Source organism: Rhinolophus ferrumequinum, chromosome 12 (genome assembly GCF_004115265.2).
Source record: "Rhinolophus ferrumequinum isolate MPI-CBG mRhiFer1 chromosome 12, mRhiFer1_v1.p, whole genome shotgun sequence".
Classification (NCBI taxonomy): Eukaryota; Metazoa; Chordata; class Mammalia; order Chiroptera; family Rhinolophidae; genus Rhinolophus; species Rhinolophus ferrumequinum.
The window spans coordinates 70,690,444-70,702,690 of NC_046295.1; positions in this window are offsets into that span (position 1 = coordinate 70,690,444).

Consider the following 12,247-nt stretch of genomic DNA (forward strand, 5'->3'; position numbering starts at 1 on the left):
CTTGCTTCCTTTGGCTTTCTGATTTTTTTTTCCCAAGCAGACCACGTCTTTTTACTGTCTGCCAAGGATACAAAATAGTTTCCTGAGCTTTTCCTTTCTTTCTTTTTTTTTTTTCTTCATGGAGTTCAAAGAGATGTTCTTTCATAAGTCTCTTCTCTTGATCTGTAACACTTTTTCATAAGACTTTTATTGTTTTTTTCCTATTGTGCATCTTCAAGAAATTCGGTCTATCTAAACCCTATACAAATACAGGTGTAAGAAATATATTGGTCCCCGACTCTCTTCTCCTGAGTAATGGCTAAACCCCCTTTTCAGTCTTATTCAGGAGGATGGACTGAAGTATGCGTCTCACAGCTCAGTTCTTGGCTTGACTGAGAGACATCTCCTATACTGAGGACTAGATCTCCAATTAGGTGGGACCCAAGGAAGAACTACAATTCCCAGCATGCAGCCATATTGTGGGACATCCTGTGTTCGTTTGTTTGTTTGTTTGCTTGCTTGTTTTTTGCTTACAGTATCTCATTTGTAGGGCTTGAAAACTCCATGGTTTGGAAGACGGCCCTATTAGTGAACACACACACACATACTCATCATCTGTTAAAAATTCAAGTTACTGTACTCTGTTGAATGCAGACAGAGAAGGGAGAGGGAGGAGAGAGGACAGAAAAAGTCATAAGTGGGAGGGAAAGACCAGTATTCTGGTTGCCTCACAGTAGAAGGGTGGGTGCCACATTTTCTGATTTTTAGGGTCCCAGGGTCCCAGAGACAAGGAAGCAATACAAAATCCCTTCTTATTTTTCTTCAAGTGGTCTCCGTTTCTTAAAAGAAAAGTAAGGCAGGTTTCTCTTAGTCCAACTCCATCTGCTTTAGCGTTAGTGGAAATTCCTCTTTGATTCTGTAGTAGGCTGGTTAACAGTCCTACTGTTTGGGTAATTTTGTGAGCCTTTATCTCTTGTTTCCATAGGCATTTAGTGAAGAATTTAAAGGTGCTGTATCCAGGGCCTGGAAGCCAAATGCCATTTTAAAGAGCATTTTCCTTCATTGTTATAATTTTGCCTGTGTGATAAATTCCTCTTGCTGCCACTTCAATTCAATCCCATCATTTCTTGCGGGAAGTGTTGGGAACATTTTTCTCACTGCTCTCTGCCTCCAGTCCAATCCTTTCCATTCCATCCTCCACCCCAGTCACCAAGAATGATCTTTCTAAAGCCAACTCTATTTAGTCAGTTCCTCCATGCCAAATCTCTAGCTCAGCCATTTAAACCCTCACTGAACACCTGCTTGGTACAGCAAATGGCTCCCAGTTCCTCTGGGGTTGTGGGGATGAGGGAATGAGCTGTGCTTCCTTCTTGGGACAGTAAGCCACAGTCTGTCTGAGAAAATGCCGGGCAAAGGAAGTTGGTCCTTCACCTTCTCCAGTTCCACGCCCGAGAATAGTATTGTCAGGATCAGCGACATAATTTGTGGGGTCCACCAAAAAATGAAAACTCAGGTCCTCTTGTTAAAAATTGATTAAGAATTTCAAGATGGCAACAACAGAGCATTAAGCCAAGTATGGGCCTTTCTGAGTGTGGGGCTCTGAGCGATGACACGGGCCACACACCCGTGAAGCCAGCCCGAGCATTGTGTTTCGACTAACAACCAGTTCTCAGATGGCTGGAGCTAGAAAAGGGGATAGAGATTATTTAGACCAAATCTAACCCTTTCAGTGTTCACTGGGAGAGTTGGGTCTGAAGCTCAGAGACGAACAAGATCTAAAGAAAGTCAGGGTTGGCTTCTTGTGTCCAAGTTAGGGGTTCTTCTTTCTTCTGCACTGCTCCACAAAGCTGCCACTCATTCAATCACACAGACATGGATGAAAGGCCAATAACATGCCAAACACTGAATGCTAGTATGGATTTCCACATCCTCATAGTACAGAGGCCGTGTGGGTTAGGGTGAAAGTGTCCCAGATTTCCAGCAAGGCTTGGAGCCCTTGTCCCACGAAAATCCTGCATGTAACAAGGGCAGGTCATGTTTCTCTCTGGGCTTTCATTCCCTCCTTTGCAGTAGGAAGGCATTGAATCAACTGGTCTTAAAGCTCTGCTCCAGCCTTGAGTTATGTGGAAAGAGCGGGGAGGAGAGTATTCCCACTGGAGACCAAGGGAACTCCCACCCTCATCAAAGATGCAGTTCTGGGCTAAATAGTCCTCGGGTGAAATTAAACTCTGCTTTCAACTGAATTTGCCATTTTTTCAACCAAAAAATAATAATAATAAGTATCACAACTACAAGCTGTTCCAAGCCAACCTGCCCTTAAACAGATAATCGGATTTGCATAAATTGGGTGCTGCTGAGGTTTAAATAATTCATCAACATGGCAGACTCTTTTTAATAGCCAAACAGAACTGCCAGACTTCGGGAAAGGATCAATGGCAGCCCAGGTCCCAGGGATGTGAGCTGCATTCTCAGGATGGCCAGAGCTGCTGGGAAGGCCTAGAGACATGACTCTCTGCTTCCTGGTTCTACACGGATTCGGACAAAGGGTGTGCTTTTCTTATTCCATGGAACTGATGTATTCAACAAGGCTTGTCCACAGAGTCGGGGTGAAGGGAAACACCTGAGCCCCTTTGCAAAAACACAAACTATCCTGAGACATCTCAGGTTCTACTAGACTAAGGGGAATGAGAGAGGTAAAGCTGCATGAGGAGTTGATGGGAGACTGAACTGGGGGAGTTTAAGCAAAGGAGAGCTGAGTAATGGGGGCAATGCCACTGCCTTCAAATCTCCGTAGGGTTGTCATGGCCTGGAGAACAGAATGGCTGGAGAAAGGCCCACAGTCAGGGCCAGTTGGAACCCCTGGGAAACAGGTGTCAGGCTGTCTGGAGATGCAGTCCCTAGTCGTCCCTTCGTAGCTTTTGCTGCTTCAGATGTCAATGTCACCCATCTGAAAGGTCATCAGGACCTGTAGCCAAACACAGTTGACTTCAGAGCTCATTGCAATGAGGAAGAACACAGCCCACGGGGGGCACCATGAGGCACGTCAGTGAGAGGGTGTGAGGATGACTTGTGAGGACCTGAGCCTCTGTCAGGTGATGTGAGACGGGTTCAAGGACGTGGACTGCCCTCGATTGGCTGCTCGGGAAACGGGTGTAATTCTACAACTGGGTACTTAACAAATCTCATGTAAACACAGCAAAGAATAGAGCAAGCCTAAAACTGAAATAGGTAAAGAACAGTCTCTCACATTAGCTGCAAGGAAGGGCTGTTTGGCACTTGGTGATTTGCACAGTGACCTTGTTTTTGTCTGTGCCCAGATGAGATTATAAAGGGGATCTTATTTTTTTTCTCATCTCATTACACTCAGATAATGACCCTGTCTGATGCCCATGTTCTGTGAGAGTGTTTATGTCCAAAGGGAAAACGCCACGTCCCAACGGGAGTGCCGAGCCAGCTCCTAAGAGCACTGAGGCCTAAGTGTAAGTGACAGACCAGTTCCCAGGCCTCAGAGGCCGCTCCTCTCTTTCTCACAGCCATACAAGATCGTCAGTTTTGTGGATTATCTGCCATGGACTCTGATTTTGGAATGTTCGATGCTGACGTTGCTGTCTTCCCCTTACACGTGTCCCTTCTCCAGTGCTCCCCACCTTGGTAAGTGGAACCACCCTCCACATGGGGACCCAGGTGAGATTATGGACATCATCCCAGCCTCTTGCCAGTTCCCAATCCACCCTCCTGACATTTAATCCTGTCTCAAATCCTGTTGTTCTGCCTCAAGATTACATTCAAGGTCCTAGAGGTCTTATTGTCCTGGTTGGAGCTTGACTACCTCAGTCAGTGTCCAGGGAGGAGACCGTGCAGATGGAAACAAAGAAGATGATGGTAACAATGGAGGCAGTGCCGTGGCCTCTGTCCTCCTCCCCGCTAGTGCCTTGGATGAGTTTGGACTTAGGAGAGAAGCCAAAGGAGTTCTAGTGACAAGCTGAGTGGGATTTAGGGCACAAGTAGTGTGGCTTTGGGAGTCCAGTCACTGTGTGTGACACAGAATCAGGGAGAAAACCTTTCTTCCCCAACTCCACCAAAGACTGCCATGTGCCTTGGTGTGGGGTTGCCAAGGGAGCCGAAATCTCAAGAAGAGCATGGAAAACAGAAACAGAGACCTTCGTAGAAGAAACCAGAACCGACAAACAAGGGCAGAATTTCCATGAGCAACTACAAGCCAGAAGAGAAACTCAATCTGGAGGCTTCAGGTCAGCAAAAGCTGAATACAAATATTAGTATGATTCTGTTCTGTGCCCATAAAACGTATAGGGCCCTAGACTGGTGCTTCTCAACCTCTCTGTGATAAAGGACTGTTACTGAGTCTCATTCCATCCTGGGCCATTGTGTGGACTGCTGCATGTGACTAAGACATGATTCGTTCTGCCTACAACTCACCACCCACTTCCAATCACACCCAAACTGGTCTGTACCCTGTTCAACAAGGGAAGCCCTCTGATCACATGCTCCGACGTCTCAGCAATGACAAATTGCTGCATAGTTTTAAACACTTGCTTCCACCAGTTTTCTGAGCTTATCACTCCTCCTCCCCTGAAGGTGGCGACAGTGGGTGGGGTAGGGCAGGGTAAATGCTCTCTTCCCACAGTTGATGGACCAGCACCAGTCTGTGGACCATACTTTGCGTAACACGATCCTTGACCATCAAAGGTTAAAGCGATCACACAGGGAAAGCACATATCCTTTGGATTTTTTTTTCTCACATCAGGCCTGGTTCCATGAAAAGAGGATCGGTTTTAGCTCCTCAAGGGCTTGTATTCAAACTCCAGCTCAGACCTGTCCTTGTTGTGTGACCTGTGGCATGTCATTTCATTTTTTCTGAGTCTCAATTAGTCCGTCTGTAAAATGGGTCATCATCCTACCTCACAGGGTTGTTGTCAAGGTAAACATGAACGTGTATTTAAAGGGTGGAGCCCCCAGGAGGTGCTGTTAGTGTGACTTGGCTCTTTCCTGGAGGTAGTGCTAGACCTTCCTTATCTGCCCGCAAGGAACGGCGGTGACTTGGGGTTTCTTTCTCACTTGGACTCAAGCGATCCACACCACTGTGATTTCATACTCATCTCTCCCCTGTCTGTCTTTTATCTCCATCACATCTCCCCCTGCACCAGCCCACCAGCCGATGCCCATGGCAGCAAAGGCATATTTCCAGCTGTGGACCCAGCAGAGCAGAGAGGATGGGCAGCGCGCGGGAGGATGCCACACGAAGAACCACAGCGAGACATCCTCGCCTGCCTCTGCTTTGAGGCCAGACATGAAAGGCCCTTTTAGAGAGATGCAGAGAATTGCCATTAGAGCCTTTCTTCTCTTGATAATGATCCTGCCAGAACCAAAGAAAGGAGAAAAACACAAAACACGGTGATGTGCTATTTATTATAATACCTGGGCTGCGGTGTGTATATAATCAGGAAAACCATTCTTTCACCAAAACTGCTGCTGCATTTGTGCTGGTTTTAATCCTGTGTACTAGCTAACATTTTTCCACTGGTGGTTTCAAAGGAAAATCATAGAATTTCAGCAGTTTAGAGGAACCCAAAGCTATTTAATCCATCCTCAAAAAAAGCCAGGATCTCATGATTCAGTCTCTCCCGGCATACTCCTTGTGACAGTAAGCTCACTATCTCCTTCCTCCAAAGTTTTTTCTTGGGGCTTTGAGGTGAGAAATAATCACACCCCTCTCTCCCCTCCTATTTTAAATCAATTAGCAGTGAGACCGGCGAGTCCACGGGGGATAATAAACCAGCTTCGTTGCTCCTAAAGGAGAACCTGAGTGTGCCGACGGGGCGTGAGACCATCACAGGCTTTCTGGGCCTTCCCCGAGTCTAGGACCAGCTGACAGTGAGAGGTGGGTCTCAGAGCAGCCTCCCAGCCACCCAGCTCCTTGGGCGACCCTCACGACCTCACGCCCCACTTGGGTCCAGAGGGCATAGAAATGTAGCACTGCCTTATGACAGTGGCATGTGGCCCTTGCTCCACCTGCTATGCAGGGACCCACGAATTCAGTCTCACCCTCTCCCCAGTTGGGGGACTCACCCCTCCCCCTACAACAAGAGGCAAAAGCCCAGGGGAAGCTTCCTCCCTTGACACATCTGAGGTCCTGGAAAGGGCCCCAGCAGTAGCGTGGGAAGGGGGAGCCTGGTTCCACCCCATGTGATTGTTTGAATCGATCGATTTGAATGCGTTTTTTTTATGGAGCCGAAATCATCTTCCATTCAAATCCACCCACTGCCACCAGTTCTGCTCTCGGTCACTCTGCAGGACAAGAAGCCAACCAGGAACCACACCCACCATCACGGGCGCCATCGTCAGCAAACCTCAGTGCAAACCCTGGCTCTCCCATGGACTCATCACGTCCATCCACTACTCTGCTTTTCTGAGTCTCTACTTCCTCCGCTGTGAAACGGGAGGGATGATGAGCCCTCCCTCACAGGGCATCTGGCTATTCACCAGATTAACGCCTGTGAAGCATGGAGCCTGGCATATGGTAATCGTTTCCTAAATACTCACTGCTGGTCGTGTCGCCTCGTGGAGTTCGTGTAAGTAGCACACAATACACAAAACAGGGCTTAGCCCACCCTGAAGGGCGACTCCCTGTGGCTGCTCTGGGAATGCAAGAGGAAACACAAGTCCCCAAGGGCATCCTGTTGCAGACAGCTTGGGGGAAAAGGGAGCCAAGGAGGACCACGCGTGTGCTCATCCGCTCACCCTGTGGGACACATGCATTCATTCACCTAAATGTTCTCGCTCCTTGCTCTCGTCCAAGCCCTACGCTAGGCCCTGCAGCCACAGAAGTGAGTCAGACCCTGCTCCGATCCTTACAGAACCACACATCTCACACAGGCTTCAATGTAGCTGCAGACTAGAGCCCTCAAGAGACGGAGGACGGAGGCCACTTCCAGGTGGTGTTCTTGGGAAGGCTTCCCAGAGGGGTGGGAATCTGAACTGAGCTTTGAAAGATGGCTAGAATTTGATGGGTCGTATATCGTTATTTATGCCACAGTAACTGCTGGGCAACAAGCCGCCCCCAAACTTAGTGGCTTAACACAATAAGCACGCACTTTTATCATGAGTCTGTGCTTGACTGGGTGGTCCTGTGCTCTTGGCTGGAACTTTCACATAGCTTGGTGTCCACTGGAGGTCAGACGGTCCAGAATGGACCAGGACAAGTGGGGTACCTTGGCCCTTCTTCACATGCTTCTCATCCTCCAGCATCCTCTGGGGATGGTGTCCAGGGAATCACAGAGGAACAGGAGTGAGAGCCAGCTGCAATGCACAAGTGTTTTTCAAAACTCTGCTTGTGTCACCTTCACTGACATGAGTTGGCCATCAGAAGTCACATGCCGAGGTCAGTGTCAGGAGGGAGGACCCTGCTAAGCTGCAGAGCACAGGGAAAGGAGAAGAATAGAGGCTTTTGACATCTACACAGGAGGGGAGAAGAGAACAGAAAAAGGAAAAGCTCCATGAGCCGTGAGGGTGGGGGGAAGAAGGAGCACTTCCTCCCCCATCTGGCCCGGAGGACGCCTCGGTCACCACAACAGCGGTTATGTGCTGTGCACCCACCATGTGCCAAGCCCAAGGTCAGACGTGCAGCACACTTACCTCATTTCAGCTGCACAACAACCCTGTAAGGCAGATATTCCCATTTCACCGATGAGAAGTCAAGGTTAAGAGAAGGAAGAGCCAGGATTCAAACCCGCGTCTGTCAGATACAACACCATCCACACTTTTGACCACCTCCCACTACTTTTTACGTCCATTAGGAGTCAATGAGGGGATTAAAGATTGGACCCAGATGGTCAAAAACCAGAAGTCTACCCTGTGTCCCACCCCCTTTCTATCGAGCCTCATTTTATCCCAGCGCTTGCTTTTCTCGCCACCACCAAGACCCTCCCTGCACTCGCCGTCTTCACTTAAGCATCCCTATTTAAGCTTAACCGGGTTTGCACTCAGTTCACGAGTTTCCCTAAGCTTAATGGGCTCTAAAGGAAAAGGAAGATCTTTCTCACCAGGTGTTTATTACCTTCCCACGTTGTCCCCACTGCATCCTCAGACTCATTTCCAAGTCCTATCTGGTTAATGGGTGCAGGTGAGATTGAGCAAGGTGCTGCTTACCTCAGCCCACCCCACCCCACGTGGCCCTACCCAAGCTCCATCCACAGGATACCCAGGTGATCCCCTGCAAGAAGACGGGAATGAAATGAGAAACTTTCCAGACCAGACTTGTCCCCAGAGAAGCCTAATCCATCCCTCACATCTGGCTTTAGACATCTCTGCAAAAGGCAGGAAGGACATGATATTTCTTGAGCACCTACTATGTGCGAAGCACGGCATCTACTGTACTCTCTCACCTCATTTACTGAGCGAATCAGCAGAGTGTGGATTTTGGAATCCACCCAACGAGGCCACTTGCTGGTGATCTCTCTGAACCTCGGTTTTCTCACCTGAAGCTAGGAATAAACATAGCACTCACCTCAAAGGTCATGAGGATTAAGTCAGTTACGTATGTGGAACAGTTCCTGGCTTGTGATAAGGACTCACTAAACGTTTGCCACTGTTATTGTAAGTATTATTTCTATTACCCTCACAATTCTATGAGACAAGCACTTGCCTCATTTAGAGCTAAGAAAACAGGTTTGTATGGGTAAGCAATTTGCCCCGATCACCCAACTATGCAAATAATAATGAACAATGAGGTTTAAGCCTTCTCTTGTCTGTCCACCATGCAACCACCCACCTCCCCTCTCTGGGGACTAGGTGAGCATAAAGGAAGTGGTCTTTCCTACAACAAACCCAATTTTCTCCAAGGCAAAAGCAAAAAGGAGCTCCCAGGAAGTGGCATCTGGAGGGTAAAGATGGTCACAGCCTGTGTTCTCTTTCCTTCGTTCTCTTTGTCCCCACTGAGGTCACACAGTGCCCAGTCCCGGCATGATGTTCTCACTTGTCCTCAGTCTGAGCTGAATAAAATATGACCTTCGCCCTGGATCCCCTTCCTCGGCTGAGGTGGTAGCTGGCCCTGCGTGGGGCTCAGGGACGGCTTGGTGGATAAGGGACCATTGAGTGAGCTTTAAAGGGTAGCGCAGTTCACAGAGCACGTGGAGAGGAACAGGGGGTGCACCAATGCAGCAAATACAAAGGACCAGAAACATGAGCACTTTTGGCTCATCCCCCTGGGGTCAGGGATCTGTTCAGTCCAGAGGATAAAGTGATTAGAGCTGCGGAAATGGTTGGGTCATCTTGAAGGACCTTGAGTGTCAGGAAAAGGCGTTTGGGCTTCATCCTCTGTTCAGCAGGGGGCCACAGGGGAGTTTTCAGCAGATACGGTGACACAATCATAACTGGGATTTAGGAAGCTCAGTCCATGGAGACTGATTTGAGGCTGCAGATATTACGGGAAAATTCCGTTTGGAGGGCCTATTTTAGGTCAGGTAACAGCCTGGGCGCTACATACATGTATCCCGTGTAGCTCTCCTACTGATGTTAGAACAGGAGTCTGCCGACTACAAACCCTGCGCCCAATGCCCCTGCGGCCTCCTTTTGTAAATAACATTTTTTAAAAACCCAGTCTCCATCCATTTATTTATTTATGTCTTATCTATGGTTGCTTTCATACTGTAATAGCAGAGCTGATTGCAACAAAGACTATGTGGCCTGCAAATCTTGAAAGGTTTACTATCATACCCTTTACAGAAAAAGTTCGCCAATACCTGTGTTAAAGGGAACTACTATTATCCCCATTTTATGCATAGGAAAACTGAGGCTCTGAGAGGTTAAGTGACTTGCCCAAGGTCACAAAGCTTATTAAGTGGAAGCAAGGAGGTAGACAAGATGGCTTGTGACAATCATAAGGTAAAATGAGGAAGGTGGCCCCAGAATGTCTGACCCCAAATCCATTGCAGCCACCCCTTTGGCACCACCCTATACCCTTCCGCCCAGCCACCACTGCAGTCAGCCAAGGGGACTCAGGCGCCTCCTTGTCAGCCAGAGCCCTTGTTCTGGTCCCCAAACCAGCATCAAATGACTAATGTAAGACCTAATGCCTCCACCATGTCCATCTGGCTAACCCTTCTCCAGCTTATCGCATCCTATTCAAATCCAAAATAAATTATTTCAGCTCTGCAGCCCTTGGATAAAGAAAAAAATTAAATTAAAAAATAAAAAAGGAAGAAGGAAAAGCTTTGAAGGGACAGCCTGCCTGTCTCCCTCACCCACAGTTTCAGCCTTTTTTCTAAGCCCACACTGATAACCCCCAGGGCCTGCTGAGCCCGGAGGCTGGAGGACAAGAGCCACACCTCCTCCCAGACCCTGGACCCTCCACAGGCAACAGGGCAGAGAAATGTAAACGTTTTAGGCTCAAAGGGTCCTCCACCTGCCTCCAGTTTGACAAAGCACTGCTTTCTTCAATAGACCAGAATCCCATGTTTTCAGGGGGATAGGGTTGCTGGGGACAGGAATGAATGATACCAATTGATAACCATTCATTTATTCTTTAAGGCTGCATTATTCACCTACTTATACACACCAGGTGCTGGGCTAGGCCCTGGGCATACAGAGATAAGCAGCCAAAAAGAACCTTGCTTTGTGTGCCCATTCTCGTCAAACCCACTGCACTTTACAGTTTGCAAAGCTCTTTCTCCTTCACTCACACTAGACCTTCCCAATGCCTCCCTCCCTGAAGCAAGCTAGAGACACTATCATTAAGAGGCCCATTTTATAGATGGGGAGACTGGGGCTTAGAAGTTAAGTGATTTCTTACCCAAGGTCACACAGTAGGTAAAAATGAAAGAACTTCTTAAATGATTCTCCCATCAGAGTTGCTGGCAGCATAATGGAGTGTTTAAAAGTCTGACCAGACTGATCTGGTTTGCTAGCTGTGTGACTTGGGCCAAATTTCTTGGCCTTGCCAAGTCTCACTCTACCCATCTCTGAAATGGGAAAATAAAATCTGTCTTGTGGGGTCATGACTTGTGGGGTTAAAATGAACAATACAAAGGATTTAGTGCAATGCCTGATACTCGGTAAGTTCCCCCTGAAGGATTGCTTTGTCTGCTGGTGATGTTTTTAGATGGTACCGTGTTTCCCCGAAAATAACACTTAGTCGGACAATCAGCTCTAATGTGTCTTTTGGAGCAAAAATTAATATAAGATCCGGGTTTATTTTACTATAATATAAGACCGGGTCTTAATATAATATAATAATTAATGTAATACTGGGTCTTACATTAATTTTTGCTCCAAAAGACGCATTAGAGCTGATTGTTTGGTTAGGTCTTATTTTCGGGGAAACAGGGAGGAGGAGGAGGAAGAGGAGGAGGAAGAGAAGGAGGGTGAGGGGGACGGGAAAGGACAGTGATGATTATTCGGCTCCAGAACTGATTCCCAGTGGCCTTTGCCCTCGGCTCTGTCTCCCTCTCCGTGGAATGATAAAACACACGGGTTGTGGTCCTGGATGCAACCTGGATTTCCTCCATGAGCTTGGACAGATCCTCCCACCTCTCTAGTCTGTTTCCCCACTGCAAGTGCGGGAGACGGGCAAGACAATCTCCAAGCCTCCATCTTGGTCTAACTTGCTGGTAATTTAAGTCCCAATAACCAAGAAAGGAGAGAGGCAGGCCCTGGGTGGAGACTAGCGAGAAGATGGGAGCAGAGCAGATGCCTGACCTGCCTTTAAGAAGACATGCCCCTCCCAGCCCTAGGCAGGGAGGGGTCTCCCTTCTGCCGTCCCTGATTCGAGAGGGGTGGTTGTCACAGAGAAACCTGGCAGGAAGAATTAAAAATGAGCAACAGGCTCCCTGAGCACTTCAGAGTGACTCTGTGCAGTTGTGAACCGTCCTTCAGAGGGAATTTGTCTGAGGAAATCGCTAGGGGGTCTTTCCAGGAACACACCTGGAGCCAAGGATGTCTTCCCCTCCCGGGCTCTTGCCCTGGGCCTCAGGGACTCCTCAGGTCCACATGGTGGACCAGGTTCAGAGGCCAAGGTGAGGTGCGTGCCTAAGACACTTCCACAGGCTGACAGGAGTCTGGGGAGGTGTGCAGATGGGAACCAAGACTCGATGCAAGCACAGGCTGATGTCCAGCAGTTTTAATATAGTGAGGTAAGAGGTCCAGTGTGTTCACCTCTCCACACCTCACTGTCTCCGAGCACCAGGCTCCCAGAACTGCCCCTAGTGGAAATTAACTAACCAGTAAATCGTGACTTTTGCACCATTCGATTTCC